General features: G+C 36.8%; 1 long non-coding RNA gene across 3 annotated transcripts; it reads right to left on the bottom strand.

The window, feature by feature from the left end:
* Positions 1 to 65: 65 nt before the first annotated feature.
* LOC132615563 (uncharacterized) lies at positions 66 to 14,744 on the bottom strand. 3 transcript variants are annotated; one of them, XR_009572746.1, is made up of 5 exons: positions 12,601 to 14,744; positions 3,555 to 3,656; positions 3,363 to 3,459; positions 3,053 to 3,135; positions 67 to 2,630 (listed from the first exon to the last, which is right to left on the bottom strand). It is a non-coding gene; the product is annotated as an uncharacterized LOC132615563 (long non-coding RNA). The 3 variants fall into 3 exon arrangements; XR_009572745.1 differs by having other exon boundaries at positions 69 to 2,630; positions 3,555 to 5,269; positions 14,071 to 14,744; XR_009572744.1 differs by lacking the exon at positions 12,601 to 14,744 and having other exon boundaries at positions 66 to 2,630; positions 3,555 to 7,260.
* Between the last annotated feature and the right edge of the window lie 7,661 nt (positions 14,745 to 22,405).

The raw sequence follows: 22,405 nt of genomic DNA on the forward strand, positions 1-22,405 counted from the left end.
ATAATATTTGAGGATTTTCCATATATTCTTCAAAACGAAAGAATAGGCAAAGTAAACATCAAAGTAGATATTTTGATTAGACAAAGTATTACACACACTTTATTACTTATATATGGAAACATAACCACATTAGCTAATACAAACGACATGTATGAAATATCTAAGTTAATATAGATCCATCATCAGATGATCTATTTTTCCTTCAGGGATTTCAAAGAAATCTGCGACATCTAAATGCATAGGCTCAACATTATCTTCAGAAATAAAATTTGCTTCGGCATCATTTTCTGCCCTTTTGAGGGAGGCTTGATACAAATCAACTAGGTGCTTTGGCGTACGACAGGTACGTGACCAATGCCCTTTTCCCCCACATCGGAAGCATTTATTTTCTGAATTTTTCTTTTGCACAGCTTCATGCTTTTCATCCTTCCTTTTACACTGCTGGTGGTGAAGGGTATTATATGATGCAAAACGAGAATCATGATTAAAATTTCTTCCTCGACCACGACCATGACGACGACTTGGGCCACGACCTCTTCCACGCCTAGAATGGCGAAAACTTGCCTCATTCACTTCAGGGAATGGGGCAGTACCAGTGGGTCGGCTTTCATGATTTTTCATCAGTAATTCATTATGTTATTCAGCCACTAGAAGATGTGAGATTAGATCAGCATATTTCTTGAATTTTATCTCTCGGTATTGCTGCTGCAGGAGCATACTCGAGGCAGGAAAAATGGAGAATGTTTTCTCTAGCATATCATTTTCAGTAATATTTTCACCACATAATTTCAATTGAGAAATAATTTTAAACATTGCAGAATTATATGCCTTAACAGATTTAAAGTCTTGGAACCTTAAATGGAGCCAATCAAAACGTGCTTGTGGAAGTATGACCATCTTTAGGTGATCATATCTATCTTTCAGATCATTCCACAGCGTAAGAGGATCTTTAACCGTGAGATATTTCATTTTCAAATTCTCATCAAGATGACGGTGGAGGAATATCATTGCCTTAGCACGGTTTTGGTTTGATGCCTCATTTTTATCTTTGATGGTGTCTTCCAGACCCATCACATTAAGGTGAATCTCGGCATCAAAATTCCAAGACATATAGCTATTACCCGATATATCTAAGGCTACAAATTCACATTTAGTAAGATTTGCCATTAGTAAAGGAAAACGAAGAAATCAATACCTTCGAGGTTTTGAAGTATTTGCTCGAGATAACAGAGTCTCGTGCTGATAACGTGTTATAAAATAATAACTATGAAGTAAATACACAGAAGAAATATGTAGAGAGATATCAGATTATATTACTTCTGCTCTTTCAACATTGCATCTGTGCATCCTATTTATAGGAGCAACATACAATGGAGATATTTTGGAATATTTTGAGATATTTTCAAATTAATGGATATCCACTAGTTGGATATTTATAACAAAAATCTAAAACTTGGTACTAAAAAATGCAAAATAATGTCTTGCAGAGTGAACTTGGTACTAAAAAATGCAAAACAATGTCTTGCAGAGTGAACTTGATCCTTAAAAATGCAAAATCATGGTTTGCAGAGTAAACTTGGTATTAAAAAAAAACCTATGCAACTCCTTTATCATATGAGTGCGTAACATTCCAGCAAAATTAAAACCTCTTTGACCTTTTGAATGCTATGATAAATGACTGTAACCTTCTAGCTTTGCCAGCAATATGAAGAACTAAATAATGCTAGCAATCTAGGTTCAATATTTCGATGCAGTTATTTTCCAGCATCAATGTTTCTAATAGCTATGTACATGTTTGTCTCCTATGATAACTCTGATTCTAATTCTCTATTATTCACACAACTCCAATTCTGAGATAACAAAAATTACACTTCTAGTACTTTTTTTTTTGTTGTTCCCTTAACACTGGAGTTGCTCTGGACTACTTAAACCACCTGCTAGATTCACCAGTTTTAGTAATTAGTTCCTATCCACTATTTCAACCACATGTAGATTTGACAGTGGATTGGTTCAATAAACTCTACACTTTATCAGTAGAACTTGCTAGTGGCAGAAAAAGTATTGGAGCTCTATATCCTAAAGCAAGAATAGCTGCTCGAACACTGGAGCTACATTCTGTTCCTGGAAATAGTTTTTCTTTGGTCTGTTTGCTTTGTGATGTGAGTCAAATTACGAATAGCTCTGCAGCCCAATTTGGGCAAAATTTTCTTGCTTCGCTTACATTCATTTGTAATTGGTTTTTGGACAAGCTACTTGTCAGCAAACGGAAGTGTGAATATATATCAAAATGAAATTTAGAAAGAATGAATTATTCCATACCCAGGTTCTTTCGCGAATTCCTTTCTCAGGCCAATAGTCTAGTTGTTCTGTTGCAAACAGAGGAAACATTTGCCCTTCATAGGCAGTGTCACCGGGTTTGTTCTAAAAAAGCCATCTTCCTATTTTACACTGCAAAAGTGATCCAAAACCAAAAAGAGTGAAAATCGTCAGAACCACTTACAATAATCTCACAAATCTCTTTCTCAGGCCAAGAGTCCAGCTGCTCTGTTACTAAGAAAGGAAACATGTGCCATTTACAGGCAATGTCACCGGTTTTGTTCTCAATGTACCATCTTCCTCTCCCACTTGCACTGCAAAGGTAATCCAAAACCAGAGTAAAACTTGTTAGAATCACTTACAAGTAATCCAAATATAGATGTTATTACTTTATCAATTCAATGTCAACAAGACAGTAGACTATAAGATTTAAACAATCGCGTATTCCCAATCCAAAAGGAGCAATCACAACATCACATTTAATCATCAATTAGTGCAAACAGTCTAGAGAGAGAAGAGTTGCTAAGTAACTTTTTCGCTTAACTATCAAGCACTGACTGTTTTTGCAAGAAATTTGACAGATGATAAGCCCTCAACTCTACCACAGCTAGTATATTGTCATTTATCTCATGCAATAGATAACTAGATAACACAGACTTTATTTCTTATTTTTCACCTTTTCCCTAAAGTTTAAAGCATAAAAAAGAACTGAAAGATATCATAAGGGAGAACAAACCTTAACATCGCCTCGTACTCCAGCTTCCTTCACTGTCTCACACTATGCTGCATCTTCAATTGTTTCATCTTTTCCCCATCTCCCTGTCATAACAAGAGAGATATTTGTATTTCAAACAGAGATTTCTCAAATATAACAATCAGGGAGAGCATCAAAATGAAATACATGATCAAAGGAACAGATATTGTTAGTGATTCAGCTACACCCTTAACAGAAAATACATCTTTCCACATGAATCAATATACAACAAACTTGTTACTAAAAAAGCAAAATAGTGGCTTGCAGAGTAAATGAATATAGACGGAGTTACCATCAAATGATGCAAGTCGCAAATTGTGAGGCGACTTACTAACATTTCCAAGGCTTCTTTCATCCACCTATTTTGGCAAAGTTATCTTGCCATTCATCTGCAATTTTATTTTTTGGACAAGCTACTCGTCAGCAAATGGAAGATGTGATAATATTTCAAAACGAAATTAAAAATAAATAAATTATTGCATACCCAAGTTCTTTAACGAGTCCCTTTTTCAAGCCAATAGTCTAGTTGTTCCCTTTATAGGCAGCGTAACTGGTTTTGTTCTCAAATTACCATGTCCCCAGTTTGCTATGCAAAAGTGATCCAAAACCAGAATAAAGATCTAGATGGTATTACTTTATCAATGTCAATAAAACAACAGAGAGAAAGATAAATCACATATTCCTAATCCGAAACAATCACAACATCTAATTATGAATTAGTGCATTCGGACTTGAGCAAAGGGCATAAAAAGCTAGCACTCAATATCTTGCAAGAAATAAATCTGTCATGAGCCATTATCTCTACCGTTGCACCTTATTTTTTACCAAGGCTAAACAAAGCACAACTTATGGATTTGAAATAATTAATTATGTACAGAGTCGCCACCTAGCATTTAAGGTATACTAGGGTACCTATAAATTATTAATATATGCAGCTTAACATGGTCTACGAAAATAAGTGAGATTCTAGGTAAGGGTTCAAATTATTCCGAAGGGAAGGTGTTAGGCATCCTTCAGAATCCACAAATGTGGTTCCCGGCTGGACCAATTTAACTATTCGAGGGATGTGTAAAAAGGCTTGATTATTACTTACAAAAATTAGTAGAATTTAGACTAAAGAATAACTAATATGACTATTCACATAAATAATCGTGCAATATGTATTTTTTACATATGTGATATAATAATTACTTTTTTTTTAAAAAGGTTATGTGCAACTTAGAAACTTGGGTATGTGACAAAAGTATAAAAAGAAAATGGACATGAAATTATTTTGCACTCGAAGTGAGTTAACTAATTTAACTAGTTAAGTATGTACGCCTAATCAATTAATTATGAGAGTACATTCTAAAGCCTAAATATTGAGGCAAATCACCCTATTTATTCACTTAAGTGTGCTAAGCTATTGAATTAAAACTCTAGCGAAACATGATAACTATCAGAATATTAACTACAAAAATAATAACTGTCTAATATTAATTTATCTAAAACACATAAAATTTAAATCACCTAAGCAGATCATAAATAAATACCACTAGCCTACACCCTAAAAAGTAAAGTTTCACTATATTTTATGTTAGTAAGAAAATAAATAATTATCGGATGAATTAAAAAATAATAAATAAACTTAAAATAAAAATTCGTCTTTGTACATGGAAGGCCTTGGAAATCGACGAAAATTTCTTCATCGGCCATAACAAATAGTCATGAGTCGACTTGCTATTAACCTTATCGCAACAAATGAGTGCTTTCTTTGACTTTTCAATTTCAGAAGCCATGTTCTAGTACACCAAACCTTAAGTTATTTGCAGTAACACTTCACAAAAGCCACAAAATTATTTGTGAATAAACCCCTTTTTCCATCAAAACATCAATTTCTTTGCCACCAAGAACTCATCTTGGAATAGATAACTCCAACTTCTTCATTAACTATCCATTCAAAAACCAGCGATTTTACAATATTACCCTAAAAGGACTTCCTTTTTATGTCAAAACTCTAGCACCTCTATTCAAATTCTTTGAAATACTACCACTCAGTAATCAATAAGACACCAAACTTCAGTAAACCATCCATCCGTAAAACAGCAACTACAACATTACCCTAAAAAAGGAACTTCATGTGGATGTAAAAATTCGAGCACCTCTATTCAAATTTCTTTGCAATACTAGCCACACTCAACAATCAATAAGAAATCAAACCTCCAGTAAAAATTCAATCTTTCTCATTCTTTTTTTTTCCCAGTAAAGATTCAAACTTTCTGATTTTTTTTTTTTTTCACCAAGATTGAAACTTTACATATATTTTAACTCCGAGTGATATTTGTGAAGCGAAAAGAAGATAAAAAATACATAAGATACACACAAAAACAAAACAAAACAAAAAAAATCGTTAGAGAGGAGAGGAAGATAGCAGCAACGTGGTGTGCGGGCTGGTGGTTTCGTGGTGGGTTTTCTGTTCGCCGGAGCTCGGAGCTCCGGCGTGGAGGGGCTGGCGGCGGCGGCTGTTGTGCGAAGTAGAGGAAATAAAAATGTTTAGGTTTTTATGGAGAGGGAGGAGTGAGAGGGAAACGAAGTGGGGCAGTGGGGTGAAGAGGGGTGTGACGGAGTTCGCCGGAGCTCGTAGAGAGCGGCGGCGGCTGGAAAGAGAGGTGTGAGGAGAGGGAAATGTTTAGGGTTTTGTTTTTCAGAAGAGAGAGGGGAGAGAAAAAATGTTTTGAGAGAGAGAGAAAAAATCTGTGTTGTGCTTGTGTCTGTATGTGTAAGTGTTGTGTAGATGTATAGAATGAAGACAAAGGATGAAAAAATAAAATTTAACCCCACCCTTTCTTATAATATCAATGAACACCCTCTTTTGTCCAAAAAATAAAAGAATGCACCCCTTTGTCCCCTCAATGCTTATTTTAATCCCTTTTAAAAAAAAAGTGATGAAACCTTGACTTGATCGGATTTTACTCCGTGTTTAAAAATTAATTACTCCGATTTTCTCTGCACTGTCAGACTGTACTAAAATATAGTTAATTAATTCATGTATAAATAATAACGCAAGTGTAAAATATAAACATTAATGTCTATGATATGAAAATGTATTGCTATAAAATTAAGAAACAATTATTAATTGCACAAAAAATTGTAGTATCACGCTGTACATGTGCAAAATAATGATTCTTGAAAAAATGACAATAAATTGAGAAAATTCCTAAAATAAGGATAATCATCAATAAATTGTTGAAAAAATGTAAAAATTTGTAAAAAATGTATTTCGTGCTTTTTAACGAATCAGGGCCCCCCCCAAACGTTAATTTTAAGCACGTCGAGCCAAAATTAGGTGTCAACAACTTGTCCCTCTTCGACCGGAGACGATGAAAGAGTTTTCGGACGAAGACGTTGACATTTAGCCTATTTTGGCTTGACAAAGAATTGCTAAAAGGATATGTACGGAGAAAGAGGCCAGACGTTGGTAGAGCTTTGACAATACTCTCAGTCCGTCGGCAAGGTTGCGATAAAAAGAAAAAATGATAAAAAGGGAAGGATTGTATACTAGCTGGGGAAAGAATGATTCTCGTCCCGATGTGACCGAACTCTGCATAGAGCTTCCTACATATCTCGTCAATCACGAGAATCAGGTCAATGTAGTTCGAAAGGTGATAACTAATGGATGTTGTGGCAAATTTTGAACGTCCAATCAAAATTTTGCCCCAGTGTTGTTAGAATGGTCCTAGCAAGTGTAGGATGAAGAACGATCGTGTTATGTAACGCCCTTTTTTAAGCCGGCATGATGCAATGCGTTTGAAGGGTATCTGAAAGTGATAATGCAATGCATGTGCAGTGTTTGCGAGCATTCGCAAAGCAATGATGCAATGTATGTGCAGTGCGTCTGCGAGCATACGCAGGGCATTTAAAACAAACAATTGCAGATACGGTGCAATGCGTCTGCGAGCATACGCAGAGGCAATTGAAAACAATAAAACAATGCAGGTGCAGTACAATGCGGCTGCGAGCATATGCAGGGGCATTTGAAAACAATAAAGAAATACAGGTGCGGTGCAATGCGGCTGCGAGCATACGCAGGGGCATTAAGAAAACAATAATAAAACAAGGCAGATGCGGTGCGATGTCTTATGCAGAAATTTTCAAAGGGCGGTGCGCGGCCCGTGCAACATATGAAAGGCGGTGCTCAGCCTTATGCAGAAATTACAAAAGGGCGGTGCGCAACCCATGCAAAAATTACAAAGGGCGGTGCATGGCCCAGGCAACATATGAAAGGCGGTGCTCAGCATTATGCAGAAATTACAAAAGGGCGGTGCGCAGCCCATGCAACATGAAAGGCGGTGCTCACCCTTATGCAGAAATTACAAAGGGCGGTGCATGGCCCATGTAACATATGAAAGCGATGCAAAGGGCGGTGCGCAGCCCATGCATCATATGAAAGGCGGTGCTCAGCCTTATGCAGAAATTACAAAGGGCGGTGCATGGCCCATGTAACTTATGAAAGCGATGCGAAGGGCGGTGCGCAGCCCGTGCATCATATGAAAGGCGGTGCTCAGCCTTATGCAGAAATTACAAAGGGCGGTGCATGGCACATGTAACATATGAAGGCGATGCGAAGGGCGGTGCGCAGCCCGTGCATCGTATGAAAGGCGGTGCTCAGCCTTATGCAGAGATTACAAAGGGCGGTGCATGGCCCATGTAACATATGAAAGCGATGCGAAGGGCGGTGCGTAGCCCGTGCATCATATGAAAGGCGGTGCTCAGCCTTATGCAGAAATTACAAAGGGCGGTGCATGGCCCATGTAACATATGAAAGCGATGCGAAGGGCGGTGCGCAGCCCGTGCATCATATGAAAGGCGGTGCTCAGCCTTATGCAGAAATTACAAAGGGCGGTGCATGGCCTATGTAACATATGAAAGCGATGCGAAGGGCGGTGCGCAGCCCGTGCATCATATGAAAGGCGGTGCTCAGCCTTATGCAGAAATTACAAAGGGCGGTTCATGGCCCATGTAATATATGAAAACGATGCAAAGGGCGGTGCGCAGCCCATGCCTCATATGAAAGACGGTGCTCAGCCTTATGCAGAAATTACAAAGGGCGGTGCATGGCCCATGTAACATATGAAAGGCGGTGAGCAACCTTATGCAGAAATTTAAATGGGCGGTGCGCAGCCCATAATACAACATGAAAGGCGGTGCTCAACCTTATGCAGAAATTACAAAGGGCGGTGCATGGCCCATGTAATATATGAAAGCGATGCAAAGGGCGGTGCGCAGCCCATGCATCACATGAAAGACGGTGCTCAGCCTTATGCAGAAATTACAAAGGGCGGTGCATGGCCCATGTAACATATGAAAGGCGGTGAGCAACCTTATGCAGAAATTTAAATGGGCGGTGCGCAGCCCATACAACATGAAAGGCGGTGCTCAGCCTTATGCAGAAATTACAAATGGCGGTGCATGGCCCATGTAATATATGAAAGGCGGTGCTCATCCTTATGCAGAAATTACAAAAGGGCGGTGCATGGCCCATGTAACATATGAAAGCGATGAGAAGGGCGGTGCGCAGCCCGTGCATCATATGAAAGGCGGTGCTCAGCCTTATGCAGAAATTACAAAGGGCGGTGCATGGCCCATTTAACATATGAAAGCGATGCGAAGGGCGGTGCGCAGCCCGTGCATCATATGAAAGGCGGTGCTCAGCCTTATGCAGAAATTACAAAGGGCGGTGCATGGCCCATGTAATATATGAAAGCGATGCAAAGGGCGGTGCGCAGCCCATGCATCGTATGAAAGACGGTGCTCAGCCTTATGCAGAAATTACAAAGGGCGGTGCATGACCCATGTAACATATGAAAGGCGGTGAGCAACCTTATGCAGAAATTTAAATGGGCGGTGCGCAGCCCATACAACATGAAAGGCGGTGCTCAGCCTTATGCAGAAATTACAAAGGGCGGTGCATGGCCCATGTAATATATGAAAGCGATGCAAAGGGCGGTGCGCAGCCCATGCATCATATGAAAGGCGGTGCTCAGCCTTATGCAGAAATTACAAAGGGTGGTGCATGGCCCATGTAACATATGAAAGGCGGTGAGCAACCTTATGCAGAAATTTAAATGGGCGGTGCGCAACCCATACAACATGAAAGGCGGTGCTCAGCCTTATGCAGAAATTACAAAGGGCGGTGCATGGCCCATGTAATATATGAAAGGCGGTGCTCAGCCTTATGCAGAAATTACAAAAGGGCGGTGCATGGCCCATGTAACATATGAAGGCGGTGCTCAGCCTTATGCAGATGCAGTGGAATGTGGCCGCAAGCATACGCAGGGGCATTTGAAAAATAAATAAAGCAATGCAGGTGCAGTGCAATGCGGCTGCGAGCATACGGAGGGGCATTTGAAAACAATAAAGCAATGCAGGTGTGGAGGGTAACGCCTTTGCTTCGACGCGAATGAAGTGCAGAAGGTAAGGTCCTTGGGCCATGGAATGGTGCATTTAGGCGATGAGAATGATGCCTTTAGACTATGACGCCCTCGGTGTCCTATTGTGGGGCTGGACGAGCCAATGCAGCGTCCTACTGTGGGGCTGGCCGAGCCCGTGCCTTTTCTCTCGAAATACGCCATTGGTGGAATTTTTGAGGGCCCCCTCAAAAATTTTGTCCCAGTTTAGAAAACAAACAAAGATTTGCATACTTCCCACGAAATGCGATGTGCACTTGCGGGTTTTTTTTTTTTTTTTTTTTTAAGCTACTCAAAAATGTTCTCCCAATTTCATGCTTCAGCGAAAAAAAAAACGAGGATCTTTCATAGTAAGACCAGATGTCGATACCTCGTAGAGTTAGTAACAACACAACAACATTGAACTATATTTACTGTGCAACGATAAAAACAAAATTAAGAAAAATAGCAAAATCATGAGAGCAAAATCTAGCAAAAAATGATTTTTTTTTTAATAACAATGATTTATATAACATGCCTCAACTTCAATTGATACGAACAATTAGTATTGTGTATAAGAATTCGCCATTATTTATCGTCCAACAAACCAAGATCGACTTATTTGAAATTTCTACAGCTTCAAGTGGTACCTCAGACATACCTAAGGATCAACAAGATTGGTTCATTTTGCTTCAAACAAGGATTATGAACTATACCTAGTCTCATGTTTCAAGTGCCCTCACCAGAAAGAAAGTCACTTTTCACACATATTTAGTATTTTTGAACTTTGGGACATCTAGAGAAGTACACTCAAACTCAGAAAGATGTTCAATGCTTGCAATTGTAATAGCATAAGCTTGGCCGTCATGTAAGTATCCACTAATGAGAGAAACCTTAGCATAGAATCACGTAGGGCTTGTTATGGTGTTGTAATGTAGGCTTGGGAAAATGGTAGTATATTATTTGGGTAAGGAGTGACTAATCCTTCCCTAAGCGTTGCACTATGTCTGTGTTCAGTATTTGTGTGCTCTGACACTTTGTTTTATTGTCCCTTTCTTTTGTACTTGTGCGACCTCTTTTGCAAGTTAAAGCCCTTTTTTCGTTTTTTTTTTTTTTTTAAGTTTAGGGTTGCATGCCCGAGACTCTGTGGGTATTAAGAGAATTGACCTGGGTTGTATGCCCGAGGTCTTGATACTAATTCCGGGTTGTATGCCTGAGTGTGAAAATAAAAAGAAATAACGGGTTGTATGTCCGAGATCCCGAATGACTGAGTTTTTTGTTTTTTGTTTTTTTTTGTGTGGGCTCCTTCTTGCTTTGGAGGTCGTTCTTAGCCTTTGTTTTTTTCTGGGACGGTCGAATCCCCTTTTTTTTGGAAGCTTCAGCTCAGATCTCTATCCGCGGTTGCACGTTTTTAGTGCGCTCAGGGAGGTTGGGCCAAGAGAGAGATAGTGCATGTAAGCACTCAGAAATGGTATAGGCTTATGATGTGGTTGTCAAAGAAAAGGCTTTAGGCTCAAAGGGGGAATGCTAGGGATAACGTCATTTGGTAGGCTAGAAAGGCTCAAACGGGTCAAAGAAGGCCTACGATCCTTTTCTATGCTGAGTGTTACTCATAATTTCGCCTCAACAGACATTCAGGCCAAGTTCTAGATCACAATGCAATGCAATTAAACGCTATCTAAAGCTCACCACACAATGCACATGAAACAATGAGGTTGGTTTTGTTCTTGTCTTACAAGCATGCAAGAGAATTTTTCAAGTGTCACTTAAAGTGTGAATGAGAGGTACCAAATGAATCTATAGTTAACACGAAGTCAGTCCTCCCCATCATATTGATTGTTACTTGTTTCTTTCCTATGCACATTCCTAACTGTGTTGGTACTAACCAAGTTAAAGATATGAATCTAAAAAATATTTTTTTGTATTTTTTGAATAAGGGGTACCGAACCCGAAAAGGGTTGCCTACGTATCTCATCTTTGATGAGAATCAGGTGCGCGTAGTTCGTTCAGATAAGATAGAAAGAAAGAAATAAAATATTTTTGTGATTTTTCAAAAATAAAGTTTTTTTTTTTGTGATTTTTTGAATAATGATTTTTTTTTGTGATTTTTTGAATAATGAATACCGAACCCAAAAGGGCTGCCTACGTATCTCATCAAAGAAGAGAATCAGGTGTGCGTAGTTCTTGCCAATATGATAGAAAGAAATAAAATATTTTTGTGATTTTTCAAAATAAAGGATTTTTTTTTTGAATTTTTGAATAACGAATAATGAATAATGAATAATGAATACCGAACCCAAAAGGGCTGCCTACGTATCTCATCAAAGAAGAGAATCAGGTGTGCGTAGTTCTTGCAAATAGGGTATAAAATGCATGATTGATTTTTTTTTTTTTTTTTTTTTTTTACAAAATGCAGGGTTCAACACGAGTCAACTAAAAATAATTAGATAAAGTGCTAAGGCAGTGCAAAGCAAATAACACAATATTTATTTAAAAACAAAACATGTAACAAATAGAGAGTATGTGAAAAAATGAAAAAATGTTCGAAATAAAAGATAAAATTCAACCTAGCTAAAAATAACTGCAAAATGAGATGTACAGTAACCTAGGAATTCTAAGAGTTGATTTTCCTATGACACAAGGCTCCCGACCGGACTACTCGAGTGAGAAGGCTACGCGGTCCCCGTTACTCGGGCACCCCGCGCATACGCCAACTCTCCTAAAATTTGGATTCTACGAAAAAATTCGCGGGTGCGCAAAACACACCTCGCGTGTACGTGTGATAGTGTGAGTTTTTCAGAAGTGGAGGAAATATGAACGACATGCCATTTTATATAAACCGATAACACATATGAATATTAATATAAAACCACCAAAAGATAGCAATCAAAGAGAAACAGTAAAAGCAAGATGCATAATTTACAATAAAGTAAAAAAATGAGTATGGTAAATAAAACTTGCTAGTAAAACAAAAGGCAATAATACAGTGTATGAAATTAAAAGCAGATGTGTACGTAAACAAATAAGGGAACAAGGGGAAGGATATACATGATGAATAAATACAGGCAAGTAAAATAAAGAAAAATTCAAATAAAGACAACATACCTCGAATAACAAATTGAGTCCATATGGTTAGAACCTAAGTGTCCCCAGCAGAGTCGCCATGTTGTTGCACCTTATTTTTTACCAAGGCTAAACAAAGCACAACTTATGGATCTGAAATAATTAATTATGTACAGAGTCGCCACCTAGCATTTAAGGTATACTAGGGTACCTATAAATTATTAATATATGCAGCTTAACATGGTCTACGAAAATAAGTGAGATTCTAGGTAAGGGTTCAAATTATTCCGAAGGGAATGTGTTAGGCATCCTTCAGAATCCACAAATGTGGTTCCCGGCTGGACCAATTTAACTATTCGAGGGATGTGTAAAAAGGCTTGATTATTACTTACAAAAATTAGTAGAATTTAGACTAAAGAATAACTAATATGACTATTCACATAAATAATCGTGCAATATGTATTTTTTACATATGTGATATAATAATTACTTTTTTTTAAAAAAGGTTATGTGCAACTTAGAAACTTGGGTATGTGACAAAGGTATAAAAAGAAAATGGACATGAAATTATTTTGCACTCGAAGTGAGTTAACTAATTTAACTAGTTAAGTATGTACGCCTAATCAATTAATTATGAGAGTACATTCTAAAGCCTAAATATTGAGGCAAATCACCCTATTTATTCACTTAAGTGTGCTAAGCTATTGAATTAAAACTCTAGCGAAACATGATAACTATCAGAATATTAACTACAAAAATAATAACTGTCTAATATTAATTTATCTAAAACACATAAAATTTAAATCACCTAAGCAGATCATAAATAAATACCACTAGCCTACACCCTAAAAAGTAAAGTTTCACTATATTTTATGCTTGCATAATTTAAGAATGTAAAAAAAAAAAAATAAAAAAAAATATATATATATATATATATATAAACAAAGAATTTAAGAAGCTATTTGAACTTCTTTGAGTGCCATCTTCCAAAAAATAACTTCAGATACCTGCATGAGACTTAATAAAAAATGTTAGTAAGAAAATAAATAATTATCGGATGAATTAAAAAATAATAAATAAACTTAAAATAAAAATCCGTCTTTGTACATGGAAGGCCTTAGAAATCGACGGAAATTTCTTCATCGGCCATAACAAATAGTCATGAGTCGACTTGCTATTAACCTTATCGCAACAAATGAGTGCTTTCTTTGACTTTCCAATTTCAGAAGCCATGTTCTAGTACACCAAACCTTAAGTTATTTGCAGTAACACTTCACAAAAGCCACAAAATTATTTATGAATAAACCCCTTTTTCCATCAAAACATCAATTTCTTTGCCACCAAGAACTCATCTTGGAATAGATAACTCCAACTTCTTCATTAACTATCCATTCAAAAACCAGCGATTTTACAATATTACCCTAAAAGGACTTCCTTTTTATGTCAAAACTCTAGCACCTCTATTCAAATTCTTTGAAATACTACCACTCAGTAATCAATAAGACACCAAACTTCAGTAAACCATCCATCCGTAAAACAGCAACTACAACATTACCCTAAAAAAGGAACTTCATGTGGATGTAAAAATTCTAGCACCTCTATTCAAATTTCTTTGCAATACTAGCCACACTCAACAATCAATAAGAAATCAAACCTCCAGTAAAAATTCAATCTTTCTCATTCTTTTTTTTTTTTCCAGTAAAGATTCAAACTTTCTGATTTTTTTTTTTTCACCAAGATTGAAACTTTACATATATTTTAACTCCGAGTGATATTTGTGAAGCGAAAAGAAGAAAAAAAAATACATAAGATACACACAAAAACAAAACAAAACAAAAAAAATCGTTAGAGAGGAGAGGAAGATAGCAGCAACGTGGTGTGCGGGCTGGTGGTTTCGTGGTGTTTTTTCTGTTCGCCGGAGCTCCGAGCTCCGGCGTGGAGGGGCTGGCGGCGGCGGCTGTTGTGCGAAGTAGAGGAAATAAAAATGTTTAGGTTTTTATGGAGAGGGAGGAGTGAGAGGGAAACGAAGTGGGGCAGTGGGGTGAAGAGGGGTGTGACGGAGTTCGCCGGAGCTCGTAGAGAGCGGCGGCGGCTGGAAAGAGAGGTGTGAGGAGAGGGAAATGTTTAGGGTTTTGTTTTTTAGAAGAGAGAGGGGAGAGAAAAAATGTTTTGAGAGAGAGAGAAAAAATCTGTGTTGTGCTTGTGTATGTATGTGTAAGTGTTGTGTAGATGTATAGAATGAAGACAAAGGATGAAAAAATAAAATTTAACCCCACCCTTTCTTATAATATCAATGAACACCCTCTTTTGTCTAAAAAATAAAAGAATGCACCCCTTTGTCCCCTCAATGCTTATTTTAATCCCTTTTAAAAAAAAAGTGATGAAACCTTGACTTGATCGGATTTTACTCCGCGTTTAAAAATTAATTACTCCGATTTTCTCTGCACTGTCAGACTGTACTAAAATATAGTTAATTAATACATGTATAAATAATAACGCAAGTATAAAATATAAACATTAATGTCTATGATATGAAAATGTATTGCTATAAAATTAAGAAACAATTATTAATTGCACAAAAAATTGTAGTATCACGCTGTACATGTGCAAAATAATGATTCTTGAAAAAATGACAATAAATTGAGAAAATTCCTAAAATAAGGATAATCATCAATAAATTGTTGAAAAAATGTAAAAATTTGTAAAAAATGTATTTCGTGCTTTTTAACGAATCAGGGCCCCCCCAAACGATAATTTTAAGCACGTCGAGCCAAAATTAGGTGTCAACATCTACCACAGCTAGTATGCAGTCATTCATCTCATGTAATAGACAAGTTAACACACAAGACGGTGCTGCTCATTTTTTCACCTTTTTCTTTTAAAAGTACTCCCACTGTTCCATTTTATACGACGTTCTCTCCTTTAGTCTGTTCAAAAAAAGAAAGACACTTTTTTATTCTGCAAACTCTTTTAACTTCAAACTTCCCATTTTACCCTTAATGACATACTCTTATATACATAGAAATGTCTTTTGATAAGTGCAAAAAGTCCTTTGTCTTAGACTCCGCCTTTAGTGAAACATGTCATATATATAAAATGAACGGAGGGTGAAGTACAAAAAGAACTGAAACATATTATAAGGGAGAACGAACCTTAATATTCCCTCCTACTCCACAGTCTCATGTTGTGCTGTATCTTTGATTGTTTCATCATTTTCCCAACCTCCCTGTCATAACAAGAGAGGTAGTTATATCTAAAACAGAGATTTCCTCTAATATAACAATCAGAGAGCATCAAAATGATAAACTAAGAAGTTTTAAACCCATGGATCAGTGGATGCCTTTGAAAATAAAAACCCTTTGCCTTTTCTGCGACATAATAATAAGAAATTCAAAGGCATCTTCATCTACCAACGATAACTCAGTGAAATCTTGTATCTGTGATACATCTCCACATGAAAATCATACAACAAAGTCAAAATTTAAAATGTGGTACTCAAAAAAGAAGAATACCGGGTTGCAGTAAATGAATTACGATGGACCACCAAGTTATAATGCAAGCCGTAAGATGTCAAAGAATACTCCAGAAGCTGCCACTTTAGTAAATAAAAAAAATATACATTCACTACTTTTCTTTCCAACTGTTGTTTATCTTATAAAATGTTGTTTTACTACCATTTTCCTACATATACCAAGTTAAATATGGAGGTTCAACTCAGGACAGAAGGATTAAAAATGTATTGCTAAAGTTAGAACATAATTGTTACTTTTCGATAAGAAAATGTTCGGATGCAGAAGTGTTAAACTGAGTCGTCCCACATTAAGTTTTTAAAGTTACATAATGTGTAAGAAGACTTCTAGTTTTTCCCAGACTAAAATTATTTTGCAAGTGAAAATCACACTCGAGAGTAGGTTCTTTCGGATAAGATTAAGTTGAGAACTATGCTATATTTTGGCAACTATAGGTGATGGATGCTCAAATATCACAACAAAGCCAAATGAATTTTATATACATATCCTTATTAAAGACTCCGATTAACCTATTTGAACAAAGGAAATAGCAACCGAAGTATGCATCTGCTTAAAAAGAAAACATGATATTTCAAAACGAATATGATAATTAATTACTGAGGAGAAATATTAGTCCTCCATTCTCACGGAAAACGTGAGTAAACTAATTAAAGAAACAAAATAATTAATTTTATCAAACTATTTTAGAGACAAATTAAATTGTAAAACAAAGATGCTCGTGTGGGTAATGCAGTTCTATCGGCCATAAGGAAATTTGAGCATGGTTATCCATTACTTTTCAGGGCATCAAATCTAAGTTGTTACATTATTCACTTTGATAGGAAAAACCTGTGGAATACCATGGATTTTCATTTTTCTGTGACTCTATTAGTGTTAAGAGCACTTCTGAAATCTTTTCAAAATGGCAGACTAATTTCTAGCATCCATAACTTAAATAGTGTTTACTATTGCATCGTATTTTCCGCCAATTTGTAGTATTATCTCTTCATTTTACACTTTATTAATTTCATGTACAAATTCTTGATTTGTGAGTATTTTAAGGTAAGAATTCAATTAAGATAGAAAAATTTCAGGAACTGATTTGAGTATTGGAAAATTAAACTTGTTCATAGCCTTAATTTAACTCACCATGGTTATGCATGGCTCAACACAAGCAACACAAGGGGAGATAAGATGGAGAATCAATTGGCAGAACTCATGGTTGATATGCACATCACTCATTCACGAGCACCTGCAAATAGGGGAAAATTATTGGTTTTAGAAGCAAACTTTGTAGCTAATAGAAGGAGAGAATTACATTTAAGAGAGAGAGAGAGAGAGAGAGAGAGCACAATTTCACTACCATCTAGAAAAGAAACAAGTCATGGAAATGTGATAATCTTTTGGTATGTACCTATTTTTAAGCGACAATCCTGGTTTTGCAGGAAAGAGATGTAGAGTTTCCGAGAGACTGGCCACTCTACTTCTTACTGCAGATTCTCAAAAACCGTTTTAGAAATGTGACCTTCTACAAGAGGAGCTACTGCTTCATTAGTCATGGAGTCACGGTGTTCACTACTTCTCCCAATGCAATGTTCTGTTGGTTCATCATTATTTTCCCTCTTTTGTAACAAGGCCTTACGCTAAGGTTTGTCTTTATACAACAAACAAAATCCAAATTCCTTCCATGCTCCAGAGAAAGATAACATAATGTGCCCATAGTCATAACGCAATGCGCCCATAGTCATTTGGTGTTTTTCCATTTGCCTTAGACATATCCCATAAGCCAGCAAAAGGTACCAAGAAAAAATGAATCCTATTGAAATAACATTCTGAATGGTTGGACAAGGTTAGTTTCTGGGTCATTGATGACACTCCATCATCACATAAGAGAAATAATTGAACTGTGGTTCAATTAATCTGCCGGAGTAACATACATCAAATCCCAAGAAGTTATCAGGTACATATCAATTTTTAGGCAAATTTACTGATACACTTCTATCAATTCCCCAATGGTGGAACCAACTTGGGATCTCAAATGGTAAATTCTCCTCACTGGTAAACACTCTTAGTGACAAGGACTCTGAAGCAGAGATGTCATGCTACAATGATGAGATATTTTAAAACAACGAATTACAGATCCAATCATTGCTCCAATCTACATATATTGTATCTAATTGTTGTGGAATTTCTGGAAACTCTTTAAGCCTCTTGCAATGTGATAAGTTCAAGGATCGAAGAGCACCAAGTTGGGCTATGCTTCGAGGCAAATGCTCAAAACTATTTCCCCTGAGATTCAAATTTTTCAAAGAGGATAAGGATCCAATGTCATCCGGAAGTCCTCCACCTCTTAGATTGCAGTAACTGAGATCCAAATCTTCCAATGAGCGTAATTTATTCACTTGAGGGAAATCTATGAGCCTCTTGCAATTTGATAAGTCCAACAACTGAAGAGCACCAAGTTGGGCTATGCTTCGAGGCAAATGCTCAGAATTATTTCCAGTGAGATACAACTTTTTCAAAGAGGATAAGGATCCAATGTCTTCTGGAAGTTCTCCATCTTTTAGATTACAGTAACTGAGATCCAGTCGTTCCAATGAGTGTAACCCTTCATTCACTTGAGGGAACACAAAGTACCCTCCATCTTCGAGGCCTACTCGTGATTTTGGTTTTGCAAAGCTCAAGAATTGAATCTTGTTCAACCAGGCGATGGAAGGCGAAGGCCGTGAAATTCGAGTAAGTCTAGCATCAAGCCGCTCCAAGTTTTCTAAATCCCCTATCTCTTCTGGCAAGCTTTCAAGTTTTAAGCAACGAGACACATCTAGTTCCAACAAACTTTTCATCATACCAATGACGCTTGTAAGAGCTTCAAGGTGACGCATATAGCTCAAATCTAGCTTGGTAAAATGAGTGTCGCTGAAAAAAAAGATGATGGTAGTTACTTAAATTATTTTGAAGTTTAAAAAATCTTATTCTTAAATTAGATATATGGAAATGTCAATTTGAAATTTCTTTTCAAAGTGTGTGGATAAATATAAAAACCTTATAAATATTAACACATTTTGTTATTATTCTATTACAGTTTTGTACAACCCAATGTGCGAGTAAAAATTAATTATAAACAAAAGTAAAATGTTTGCCTTAATATTTATGATAATTATTTGCTTAAACAAATCGAACAAAATTTGATCCCATAAGAAAAGAGCATAAATAAGTTTACACGGAGTGCAGTACTCCATTAACCCTGATACGTGGAACAAGATGCTTTTTGTAGCTCTTGAGAAGAAATGCAGATTTTTCTGGAGTTCCATTATTACCATTGGTGATTACGGATTTGCCCTTCCATGAAGTCAAATTTGCTACAATGGCCTTCCGTATATAATACATAATATACGCATATACAATGCCTGAGAGGTCATAGGTCTGTGTATATATATATATATATATATATAAATGAAATGCAATGCAAGAATATGATAAGGGTACATCTTAAATCTGTCGGAGTGACGTGAGGTCGTTACATCTCCGAACATCGTTACGAGATAACATTTTCATCAATAAGTGACTCTATATATCATACTGAATCTGAAGAAAGACTTACTGAAAACAACATTCTAGAACATCGTTAAAATTGGAATTGCTCTAAACACACTCCGAACTACTTAATCTGTGTGCTGGATTGACCATATTTAGTACTTAATTCCCATTCACAAACTACTTTGACCATGTAACATTTGACAGTAGATATCAGTGGAGACTACGCTTTTTCAGTAGAACTTGGTGGTTGGGAGAAAGTATTTGAGCTCGAGCGTTGGAGCTACACTGGATTCCTGGAAAAAGTTCCTCTTTGGTTCGTTTGCTTTGTAATGTGAGGCGACTTACTAATAGTTTGAATGCCTCTTTCATCCACCCAATTTTGGAAAAATTTCTTGCTTCCCGCACATTCATATTGGTTTTTGGACCAGCTACTTATTAGAAAACGGAAGATGTGGTTATACTTTAGAATGGCATTTAAAAAGAGAATTATTACATACCCAAGTTCATTCGCGTGTCCCTTTCTCAAGCCAAGAGTCACCGTTTTTGTTTCCAATGTATCATATTGTAACACCCCGTATCTTAGAACTAAATTTAGACTCATATCATTAAAGTTTTAGTGGAAATTTTTTAGGTTTGAACGTTTTGCGAAAATGGTTGATAGGTCTACTTCGGGCAGCCATAAATCCTTGATTAGTTGGGAATTTGGAAAAGTACCCTTAATGAAAGTTGTAGTATGTAGAAATATCTTTCTAACGATATAAGGACCAAGCCAATCAGATATCGGAGAAAGGAGATATGATCGTCTCAATATGGCTAATAGTAAGACACTTAAAATTCTATAGAATCAACTAAGTTTTCGATACGTCTGCCTTCCAGTCAAATTTCGTGAAAATCCATTGGGAATTTGAGAAAACTTAAAACATAAAAGTTGTAGCCCTTCGAAATAGCTTTCCAATGGTATATTTTGGATCCCAAACAGAGATGTGTACAAGAAGTTATGTCCATTTTACAGAACACTGTACAGAACCGATACACATCGCTTTTTCAGGCGCGTGGGGGCACGTGCGATGGCCCCGCATTGCAGGCCGATCGTGAAAATCTAAGTAATCGATCTGCAGAATGTCGCGCGATGGACCTGCATTGCGGACCCATCGCGTAACAGGTCGAGTTCGGGTCAAAAAGTCGGGATTTCGCGTTTTAAGTTATATTTAAGCTTGGGGTTTATTTCCCTAACACCCCTAGTCACGAAAAATTACCCTAAAGTCAGGAAGAACAAGTCCCAAGCCTCAAGAACCCTACAAGGTAAGTTTTATCATGATTCTAGGTTGAATTCAAGTCCCTAATCTCTTTCTAACTTGAGTAAACCTTTCCAACTCAATTCTAATATATACTCTAACAATCTAAGCAAGAAATCATTGTTCCTAAACTAGGGCTTTTCAAAAAAAACCATCGCAAGGTTCAAGAATTCAAGACTTTGGAATTCTTCTTCAAAGATTCAGACTTTTCTTCAAGTTTTGGAGCGATTAAGGTATGTGGAGTTACTATCTACGTGTGGGAACATCATTGTTCTTCCCCACGCCTCATAATCCATAAAATATGATTCTTTACGAAAACTAGGGTTTCTATACCATGTTCATGATAACCCTAGGTCCATGTCTATGATTATATTATGTATGAATTGTTATAATTCCATCATTGAGTTCTTAATATTTCTTTATGATTATTAAGAATCTGTTCGTAATCTATGAAAAATCCATATATCTCATTCCATGGGTTCATGCATGCTAGTTTATGATATATTATGTTATTTCAAGAAAATACTATACATGTTTTACATGCAAGCAAGCAATAATTTATCATATCCATGTACAAGCAAGTTATATTCATGAAAACCATGGGTAGCAAGTGCCAGTTATTTTACAAGTTATTTCGTGAAATCATGATTACAAGACAAGCACAAGTTAATTCACGAAAATCATGGGCTTCTTAGCCAACTATATTATGTTCATGTTTTTGGGAGTTGGTTTAATTACCGAGGAGGGCTTCAGATAGCCTGAAACTACGTAGCCACCGTAGGATGAGGATCGGTCCACCCATGTCTCGAACGATCTCTTATAATGACTGGATTCTTTCATATTTTATTAAATCTCATGTTCCTTGGCAAGGACTGAGTGTTCTGCTGGCGGGACGCAAGCACCAGACCATGGATCAGTTATAAGTTATTGCTCTCCCTACTTATGATATTTTTACCATGTTATATATATGTATGTACTCATGTTCATGTCCAGTTTTCAGTTTCAGTTCTTATGATGTTATTTCATGTCCCATGTTATTTCATTCAAGTTGCTTTACATACCAGTACATTCAAAGTACTGACGTCCCCTTTCTATTGCCCGGAGGCCTGCATTTCACGATGCAGGTACTGATATACAGGACTACACATCTGCTCAGTAGGACATCATTCATATCAGCTTATTGGTGAGCCCCATCTCATTCGGGGTTTAGTCAACTTTTGTTTTATAATTAGTTATGCACCTAAGGTATGCTGGGGGCCTTGTCCCAGCGAGTATGTTTTCTATGTTCAGACTTATGTTAGAGGTTTCATAGACTAGACAAGTCAGTTATGTTTGTTGACACCCAATTTTGTCCCGCCTTTCCTCCGAAATACCTATTTACGCTTCTAATATTTTGGAAAATAAAAAATATATATGTTTATGTTTTACTATAATTATTAGCCTTTATTTATACCGACATTTCATTTATCCCATCATTATCTTTACTGCCGTCACCACTACTATTAT

This window comes from Lycium barbarum, chromosome 10 (genome assembly GCF_019175385.1).
Source record: "Lycium barbarum isolate Lr01 chromosome 10, ASM1917538v2, whole genome shotgun sequence".
In the NCBI taxonomy this organism is placed as follows: Eukaryota; Viridiplantae; Streptophyta; class Magnoliopsida; order Solanales; family Solanaceae; genus Lycium; species Lycium barbarum.